The sequence below is a fragment of the Dermacentor albipictus genome, chromosome 10 (assembly GCF_038994185.2).
Source record: "Dermacentor albipictus isolate Rhodes 1998 colony chromosome 10, USDA_Dalb.pri_finalv2, whole genome shotgun sequence".
Taxonomy (NCBI): Eukaryota; Metazoa; Arthropoda; class Arachnida; order Ixodida; family Ixodidae; genus Dermacentor; species Dermacentor albipictus.
The window spans coordinates 80,749,338-80,760,072 of NC_091830.1; positions in this window are offsets into that span (position 1 = coordinate 80,749,338).

Sequence of the window (10,735 nt, forward strand, 5' to 3'; positions counted from 1 at the left end):
GCCATGAATTTAACACGCGTCTTGAAATACCCGCTACATTCACTTGGCAGAAGCAAAATTTTCTCGTCCGAGTGTGGTTGTGTTTTAAATATCTATCGCTGGGCTGTCGGAGCGTGCTCGAAGTCTGAAGACGCGGCGTAATTGTCCTTAATTTGCTTAGCTATAACGGTGCGGCTGCCCTTGATTTCTGTCGAGTGCAGTTTGCTCTGATGTAAGGTAGAACTACAAAGCCGCCCATGTTACTGAATGATCTAGTGCACGTGAAGCTGCCAGAACTCCGGTATTTCCTCCACAAGTTCTTGCGACTGTGTGCCGCTCTCACCAAATGCGAGCGTATAGTCATTTGGCGGAGATTTAGCAACACATTTTCTAGAACTATCGTTCACCGCTTTATCACGACATGGCAGCAGCGTGGTTGGTCCTTAGTAAAATTTTCTATGTATTGAGAATTTTGCGATAGCAATTATATGGACACAACCGCCGAAATATATCTGTCGGTGTTGCCGTGAGCTTACGTATAAAGTGCGATAAGATCCTATCCTGCGCCGTTAGCTGTGCGCGTTAAAGGAAGTGTACGAGGGCGAGCCGAGATGTATAGTGGCTGGATGGGTGCCCCAAGTATCTATAGGTGGTCACGTGATAAAACGCGCGCAAGCCGGGGAAAGGAGGCGCTGGTTCAGCACGCTTCTCCTCTGGCCGTTGCTCTAGCCCGGTCTGGCGCCACTCTCGCTCTGTCTTGGAGATAATTCCCGATGGGTGCCAAGTGGGGAGGGGGGGGAGAGGGGAAAGGCGCTTCTATATCGCCATTTCAAGTTTCGGGGACGCTTTGAAGGACGAGGCAGCAGAAGCGTTCTGTCCGCTCTGTTCGCGCCCTTCATCACGCGGACGCTGTGGCAGCGAGTGTTCGCGGTCATTGAGTGAAATCTGTTCATGTTTGCACGTGCGCGCGTGACCCCGTGCTTGCTAATTTACGGAGTAAGCGATTGTTTACTGCAGTTTATTCAGGCGATGAAGCTACGAACCTTGGTTCGTGCAGTTGTTCGTGCTGTGGTTCATGCAACATTGGGGGGAAATTGCTATATTTTTGTTTTTAAATTTCTGGGGGGTTCAAAAGCAGTGCTGCGTACGCTAGTGTTTGTTTCTGGTCGCGGAACGCAACGCACTGCGGTAGCCCAGTGGCTTTGGTGTTGCGCTGCTGAGCTCGAGGTCACGGGTCCAATCACAACCGCAGCAGTCGCATTCCAATGGGGGCAGAATGCGAAAACGCGCGTATATTGTGCATTCCGTGCACGTTAAATAACCCGAGCTGCTGAAAATAAATCTGCAGTTTTCCATTACCGTGCGCCTCATAACAAGATCTTGATTTTGGAACCTAAATCCTCAAAATTTAACTTTACGTAGCGCAATTACATTTACAATCGACACTGTTGAGTGCGCCAACTGAACTTGTTGTCTCGTTGCTGTGCTCTCTTTAGTAGCCAATGCTATATTTTTTAGATTTACTTATGGTCAGAATCCATTGTGACAAATCCGGGTCTTCCTTAGCATAGGAAGCCAGCTATCGCTTAAGCGTGTGATATATCAACAAACATGTTCAAGGAAAATCGATATTTAGAGTTCGATGTAATTGCAGAACATGACAAGCTTGACGAAAGAATGATACACCGCATGTCGGTAACATGTCGGTAACATCATTTCAGCATCAAACAAAACACTCGGTTTCCTAAAACGTCACCTTCGTCTTGCCCCACCACATGTTAAATTGCTCGCGTATAAATCACTTATAAGACCCAAATTAGAATATGCATGCCCCATCTGGAGCCCACTTCAAGCATATCTAATCACCGCATTGGAAGCTGTGCAGAATCGTGCTGCCCGATTCATTCATTCCTCATACTCATATGACGTCAGTGTTTCATCCTTGAAAGCTACATCCGGACTGTCACCCCTCTCTTTTCGTCGTCGCATTGCTAGCCTCACCCTTTATCACAAATTCTTTTATTCTCCTCTCAATCAAGCACCGTATATCGCCGCCGCATCACGCATATCTCACCGCACCAGTCATCCCCTTCAAGTTGCCCGCCCACTATCACGTACTACTACGTTTTCAGCCTTGTTATTTCTTCGAGCAGCCACGGACCGGAACAGCCTACCCCATGACATCGTCGCCATCGCTTCAACACCTGCTTTTCAAGAACGCGTAACAGATCACCTTCAATGTTAAATCACCATCGCTGTTTGTTTTCCTCACTACAAATGTAATCCCACCCCTTATGTAACACCCCCTGAAATGGGGGCCTTTAAGGAATGAAACTGAACTGAACTGAACTGATTACAACCAGGACAGGAACCCGAGGGCCTGCCTAAAACAGAAGACGTTATCTGGTATTTCTTCTCCTGCATTTTAATCTTTCTCTCGCCAGACTCATCTCGAATATCAGAGGAGTCGCAATCTTGCACGACGACTCTTCGCGTCCTATTAAGAGTCAAACGACCTACACACAAATGTTGACTCTTGTTTTGTGACTCTACCCGCGCGAAAATGGGTCTTCGTAAGAAAAAAGAGAGTCAAGTTGCTGTGACTCACTTTTTACTCTCTTTTTTCTTAGAGTGTTTCTAACTTATAAGTCGTTAAAATGTCGACAATTTTTCATTCAGGTCGTTGTAAGAAGTTGCAGATTGTTAAATAGAAAATTTTGCCCTGACAAAAAAGTCACTAGATCTAGTGAAAACATCGCTGGAATAGCAACACTGATTAAATACCAGCAAACTGTGAGCAAATCTCATTTTGCGTTTTGAAAGGTGGTTAGCTTAGATGGCCCAAACAAACACGCGATGACACAAGAGACGATAAACTAAACTTTTTGTGGACTGCCGAGCAACCCTTTCTCAGCAATGCAGGCTTGTAAGGAAAGTCCTGCAGGCGTCTCCCATTGCAAAGTACGGGAACCCTTAAATGTTTAGTGCGGCCGGCCGTGCATCATCTGCTACAGCACGAGATGGTGACGCCCGAACTACAATGCTAGCTACCTAAGCAGGGGCTGCGTAAGAAAGAAGTTGTACCTATGTGGCCGGAATTCTCAGGGAAAACTCGGCATCAGCTGCTGTTTTGTTGGGTTTGTCAGTTTACAGTCGACAGGGCCCGCTGTCACAAGTGTGTGTGTATGGGGGTGGGGTGAAGTGCCAGAGTACTTTGTACTGCTCAGCTTCGTTCCTCTCCACACATGCCGGCAGATACGCCTATGACAAGCATCGTGTCATAAATGCCCAAGCAAATATAAATACACCTCACTCGAAGACCACGAGCAGAAGCAGCCGTCACGCAGTGAGAAGCAAGCACTTCGTGCTGTCTCTAGGTTCACCGTGAGAACACCTTTCATGGCCACATAAATGAAAGCAGTCTTGAAAATACAGTGAACCTCAAGTGTTCAACTGAGGTTCCTCAATGTAGCTTGACGGTTCCTACGTCAAGCTACATCAAGATACATCAACAGGGCTACACATCAAGTAGCCCGAATCAATGCATAGATCAATTTTCGCAAGAGTACTGCAGACGTGTAGAGGTGGGAAAATTTACCATCTGAAACCGAGTAGACTCTGTGTGGTATATGCATACCGGTGATGAGTGCCCTGAAGAAGCAATGTGGCCGAGACTCCACGTGCAGGTGGTGTGGAGGCCAGACCCCTATTACCAAGGTTTCAAGCGGCTTTCTACAGACTCCAGTTATCTTGGTCGGTACTCCAGGCGCCGTATTCCCGGCTTTCAAAAGTGGCGGCGCAAGTTACCTACTTTGTCGCCCTCGCCCCACAGTTCTGAGAGTGGGCCATGTGCCCCCCAAACGCCTGAGATATATTGTATGTGTAATCAATTGATAAATTTCGGTCAACATCTGATGAAGTAATGTGTAGCAAATAAAAAGTGCCTATACTAGACCGAGTAACGTAAGTATCATTGAGGAAAGGAAAAAGATCACACCGTTCTAATGAAAAAGATCCCTATTGCCGAGCAAATTACTTCAACAAATGTTCGGTATTTATTGCAGCACTTGTTGGTGCTAAAGGCAAACTTATTCAGTGAAATTGCTTAGAAAAAGAAAGTTAAGGAGATATACACATTAACTCTGGAATAAAAAAAAAATTGTGTATAACATACCTTATTAGAATAAGCCGGCTGCCACCGCCCCGTTCGAAAGGGGATGCGAATCAATCGTCATCAGCAGTGAATCGTGCCCATGGAGGAAGGAAACTAAAGAGAGGCCCTGCCCCCTCCGCGCGCTAGGAGAAAAGTGTGGAGGAAGTGACGTCGTACGTTCTCCTCTTTTCTGCGGATTTTTTATTTCTTTGTCATAGCGGCCACGCCTTTCGGGCCACAATGGCGGCTTTGTTTTGGTTCTGTGCGCGCACACGTGTCGCTCCGTAGAAGAATTACGGGGTTTTACGTGCCAAAACCACTTTCTGATTATGAGGCACGCCGTAGTGGGGGAACTCCGGAAATTTCGACCACCTGGGGTTATTTAACGTGCACCTAAATCTAAGTACACGGGTGTTTTCGCATTTCGCCCCCATCGAAATACGGCCGCCATGGCCGGGATTCGACCCCGCGACCTCGTGCTCAGCAGCCTAACACCATAGCCACTGAGCAACCACGGCGGGTGTGTTGCTCCGTAGGTTTCGTACTGTGGCAAAGGCGCCGTGCGGGCAGGTTTGCATCTGGACCGTGCTCTCCCGGATGTTGCTGTGGCCAGGCGGGACAGGACGAACTAAAATTCGTGAAATGAAAGCGCATGCAACGCTGTACGTAATGTACCGCGCCATGTCAATGGATACGCACGAAGGAATATCCGCGGGAAATTTTGCCTTTTTTTCGCGGAATCATGCTAACGTGCTAACGATTGCTTAGTATTGCTGCGGAGCGCGCGGGTCCGAGCAGCACGGTCGCGCGCAGCGCGGTGTGGTTTCGCGAAAAATGTAAACAAGAGAGAGCTGGCCCGGTAGGCGGAGCAGCGCCATGAGCAACGCCAACTTCCGGCTTGACTTTAGCTTCACAAAGAGTGACTTCAGGGCCTCTCCTTAGTTTCCTTCCTCCGTGATCGTGCCACTTGTGAAGCGATGTAACAATGGCACCGCCCAGCGACGATACGGGCAAACTTTGCATTGCAGCTGCGTTGTATTCCACCAGGTGTCCCTATACATGTAGCGTTGCATGCAGCAATTGCATGTTGCATGCAGCTGGATCTGGTAGCTCAAGCAGGAAGGTGAATATTTATGATCGCACCATATCAAAAGCATACGAAAAGAACATCATCATAAACAACCGCATCGTATCGTACCACGGGTTAAGGGATGCGACATGTGCGCTGCGTAGACTCGACAACTGTTTACATTGCGGTACACTTTATGGCGCCTACTCGCTTTATACGAACCGCTGCTGCAGAAGTCAATTGTAGAGCTACGTTCGGGGCTACAACCCTGCAACGTCGGGCTTTGCTAGAAGACCGCTGTTCGGAGAACAGCACAAGCCGTAGGTCACCGTTGACACCGGGTGGACAGTTCAGATGGTTCTCGTGAAAACGACGCAAAGAGCTTTTGCCACGAATATACTCGCGCGCGTGCTGCCAAAGAGAGACCTCCTATGGAGCAGCTCCTCCAGCTTACGCCGTGAATGTGCTGGGTGTACCCCAAAGACCTGCGGCTTTTTTTAGGTTTCACTTATGTCCTAATATGGAGGTGGGACAATGTCTCTGTAGAAAGGAATCAGCCTTCATTTTGAGAAACGTAGCTCTGATTTCGTGAAAAAAAGAATTCTTACATCACTAAATCAGCGTTTTTTTTGTTCGTTTGAGCTAATGCAATGAAAATGCAAAATATTTTTGTGAAGTGTTGAAACGTTTTTTCGCAAACTTTAAAAGGGCATATGCAACTACACCATGTATTTATTTCGTTATAAAATTCGAAGAATCCCAAAATTTCAGAAAATATAAATATCTGCCCATTTTACAGATGTTTTAAAGTAATAACCACAGTCCATGTTTACGAAAATGTTATAGAACACTCATCAGAAAGGCTCAACACTGCAAAAACATGTTGCATTATTTTATTTCAAATGAGAAAATTGAGCCTACGTTATGAGCCACGTATCTTTATCCAAGCGATGTGTCTCTTTCTAATAATAAAATAAAATTCACATTTATATTGAGCGTGAAGTTACTATTTCTTATAGTAAAGAAAAGTGACTCAGATTGCGTCTTTTTTGTGTGTTGGTAGCCAGGAAATTAGCTCAACTTGAGCTTTCAGAGCTCATACATGTGTACGTTAGGGTAGCATGCACGCGAGACCACGTACAGCAAGTTTGTTTTTTTTTAAATCTAGTCGGGGGACCCTACTTCTAGGATTGATCTCTAACTAAATTTGCTATCTGAAATAATCCCTACGTACATGAACGATGCACAAGCCCAGTGGGAAAAACTGGAGGACGCTTAAGCTTCGCCTTCATGAGTGGAATACGATAGCGTTATCGCACCCCGTTCACACCGCCTACTCAAACGCGCTACGCCAGCCAAGCGTCGCGATCGGCACAGATAACAGGATCCCGACGCGCCATGAAGGCGGACGCGATCATGGGGCGAGTGGCGCGCCACGTGTCGGGGCAGCGCCGTACATTGCGAGGAGGGGGTCTTCTGTGTATGCCGCAAGATGGCTCTGCGTGTGCGCAGAGCGCAGAAGAAATGTAGAGGAAACGTACTTCGCTACTCGTGAAACTGCGACTTCTGTAAGTTACATGGTCATAATTACCGATATACACCGCAGTATAACTTTCTACGACATGTTTCTAAGGCAACACCGCATTCACTAGAGGTGATTTTGTCCCCTTTAGAAGGAACGAACTCGTGGCTGAATGGTAGCGTCTCCGTCTCACACTCGGGAGACCCTGATTCGATTCCCGCCCGCCCATCTTGCAAGATGTTTTTTATTTGTGAAGTGCCTTCTGGGAGTTATCGCTCATGGCCAACGCCGCCGACGCCGACGACACCGGCTTTTCTGCGACACGAGCTCCTTAACGCTGTCGCGTTAAAACGCAATGACGCTACTGCAGTGGATGAGCTAGCTGGGTATGTTCAGATGAGGGCGCCGTCGTAAAACCTGTGAGGAATACTTATTATCAACCAAGTTTCTATGTTAGGCGTAAAAATACTTCCACACAGCCGAGATGCAACTACTTTTACAACACACACTTCTTTTTTGTCACGCACAAGAAATTTTTAATGAAATTAGTTTGCAAAAATCTCGTTATTCGTAAAACGTTGCAAACTTAAAAATCGCGTGGTATGGAGAACACAATTTTCTGCACGTTAACCGTTTTACGTCACATCAATAAACCATTTTCAGCAGCGGCGCACGGACACGGCCATGTTTGATCATGTGACCACGCCGGCATGACTGACCGTGGATTGAAGGCCAACGACGCGGCCGTACAGATGTAGGCATGGGCGACCGTGCGGCAAGCGCCATTGTTTCGGGTCCATCGATGCACATGAACTTGATCGACAACACAAAGCTCTGGCCCGTGGTTGGTTCAACGAACATGTAAGTGAACCATTGTTTGGTATTTTAACCTTGTTTGTGCTCGCGGGGGAGCGCTCTGGCACTCGACCATGCATGCGCTTCCTTTATTCGTACCTTGCGATTCAAGCTGATGAAGGCGTCTTGTGCGCCCTTCACGTCAACTCGCTCGTCACTTATAGTTCCTCTTTTATTTTATTTTTATTTATTTTTTTGGGGGGGGCGGAGCTAGTTTGGTATACTTACGTCACCAGCTTTCGGAAGTGCTTGACGGCCTCGAGAGTGTGTGCTTGAGCGCCGAGTGAAAAATCGTGTCCGCTTCTGCGTTGACGTCTCTATCGCTAGTGTTTTAGCCTCCCGCATATGTTAAAGTAAACGCTTGTTTCGATACTGGTGCAATCATTTCTTTGAAATTCAGCATTGGGAAAGGCGCGATTTCACTTCGCGTTGTTGATTTCAAAGCTGCAGATTGTGTTTGTTGAATGCACCAACTGAATACCCCGAAACCGCTGTTGTTCCTCAGTAATCCTCCTGTCACGCGGGCACTCTCGGTTGCGATCGAGCCGATCCAAATCGGGTGCTGCTACACAGTCGCTTTTGATCGCGATCGAGCCTCTAGCCGAATCCAGCCGGTCGTGATCGGCACGTCAAATCAAACTGCCCGATTGCGATGGGAGACCGACGTAAGCAGTTTCTAGCTGATTGTTAGAAAACAAGGTACAACAAGAAAGAAAGGCTGCCAAAGAAACCCCCTAAAAAGGCTGTTTTAATCAATAGTGCAAAATATTTTTTTTATTTACATCTAATTTTGTAAATCTCTGTCTGTAGCGTCGACACCATGCACGTAGATATGACAGTTGTCCATGATCAGAATCGGAAGACGTGGCACATCTCTTATCTTAAATACCGAATGAAAATGCTAGGTTTCTGAAGAAGGTTTTATTCAACTACCTTTACTACCTATTAGGCACGTTTGTTATTTGCTTAACTCTTTTGTACATTAAGCATCCAAGCTAAACCAACTCGATCCGGATCTTTGGATCTTAGTAGTGATAATTTTCGATTGCTATCGAAAATCAGAGCCGGATCGAGGTTCTACTGCGATCAAAAGTGCCCATGGGACAGAGGCATAACTGGCTGCAACTTAAGCGTTTTATAAATGCGAGGTTCTATTTTAACCTTTCAAACTCATGATATGTGAGCAACATCATTTCGTAATCCAATCAGTATTTAGGTATTAGAACTCCACAGCAATGATTTAAAAATCCAAACGATCACTTAATAAAGGCTCTACCTATCGTTTTATTTTAGTTCTTTCAAACACCAGCAGATGTCCCGTTCAGTAAATGAAAACCAACTTGTTATATTCTTTGCTTAATTACCGCAGTTCACAAAAATTTTTTTCTGCCCTGCTTCAGTGGTCTACAAATACGTGGTGAAGACAATAGCTAGGGATACAAAGCCCGCACAGAAACTGCCTCACGCATGGGCAGTCCTGATGCTGCAGCAGCGCATGTATTTCACACACCGACGTGCCCCACTGCTTAAGGTCTCTTCACGCAGTTCTCGAATCCGACCACAGCACAAGTTTTCCCTCTAAATTTCCGCAATGCGCAGAACATTGTTGGACGTACAGTCGCCCAAATCTTTAACTGGTGTGCGGGAGCGGCGACTTTTCCGTGCGTCAGCGCCGTTTGACGGGGCGAGGCTGGAAACAGTCTGAGGCTAAGCGCATGCGGACAAAGCGCGCTCAGCTGGGCCCATCGTCTACTAGGCTGTTTCCAGCCTCGCCGCGTCATACGGCGCTGACGCCCGGAAAAGTCGCCGCTCCCGCACACCAGGTAAAGATTTGGGCGACTGTACAGCTTTTGGCAAACGGCGCTTGTCGGATGCCGCTGGCTACGCTTTCGCGACGGAGCCACGATGCTTTCGTCTTCGCGTCCAAGCGCGTCTACAACGCGCGGCTAAAGCCCCTTGATAATTTGAAAGTAGCGCCATTCTGTGAACTTTGCCGCCGCGCCGCCAACCCTCGCACATCCTCCTCGCCCGCCTCTCCACTCGGCGCTTTTCTGACCGATGATTGGCCGCTGCGGCCGGCCCCAGCCGTCGCCTTGGAAACGCGCGCGAAAGCGTCGCTTTGCTTGTGTTGTTGTTTTTCTTCAGCGCCATGGGCAGGCCGTGTTCCTCTGTCGCGGGTCGAGCTTTATCATCTAATTCGAACTCTGCATTTCGCACCGCGTTATGCCGGGTTGCTGCGCATTTCAGTGCACAAGCCAGCGTGAAAATGGCTGCATGCTTTTCACGATTCCTCGAGGGAAGAACGACATCAGTAGCAGAAAAAATTGGATTCACAACATCGGACGTAAGGAGTTCACTCCGACGAATCACACCGTCCTCTGCGAGGTGCTGTGCATTGATTGGTACATAAACTAGTCTGTATACTTGAAACTTCTTGCGAGCTCGTCAAGAGGCCGACAATCTTGCTTAATTCTTGCTGTACATGAGTGTTATCGCGCGGCTTTTTGTTGTACCACCTGCCCAAAACTTTGTGAGCATACAAACCAGCTGCTTCGTTTCCTTCAGTTATGTTATGTTGTAAAATTTTAGTTGCATCTGGTGCGCTACTCTGAATAATATTTGTTCCTTTTTCATGCATATCGTCTGGAGGCTAACACCATGCAATGTTTCATGTTACTGGGTTCGAGCTTATGCTACTTGTAACCGGCGGTTTATATGAATATTTATATTTTCCGAAGTGTGTGCTATCCTGGATGTTTTGTGCGTTTTCCGTGTCACGTTTCAAGAGTCACCTGCAATAAAAAATGGCTGTGGCTTAGGTAAGGTTAAGCCCAGGATGCGAAGCATACTAGCCTTTATTTTAGTTGTTGAACCACTGTTTAGCCTGGTGAACTGCTGTTGCTTGGCTATATTTGGTTCGGCTAGACGAAGAAACAACTCATGCATTACTTCTTCGCCTTCAAGAGTGGAACGCGACAGCGTTCCCGTCGACCCGCCAAGGGGTGTAAGACAATGGGCTACAGGGCAGCGACTACGCGCCCCGCATTGGACGCGGTGAGCGTCGAGCAAAGCAGCGTCCGGCGCGGCAACGAAATGTGCGCCTGAGCAAGAGACGCACGCCTTAGAAACAGCGCGTTTCTAAGGCAACACCGCATTC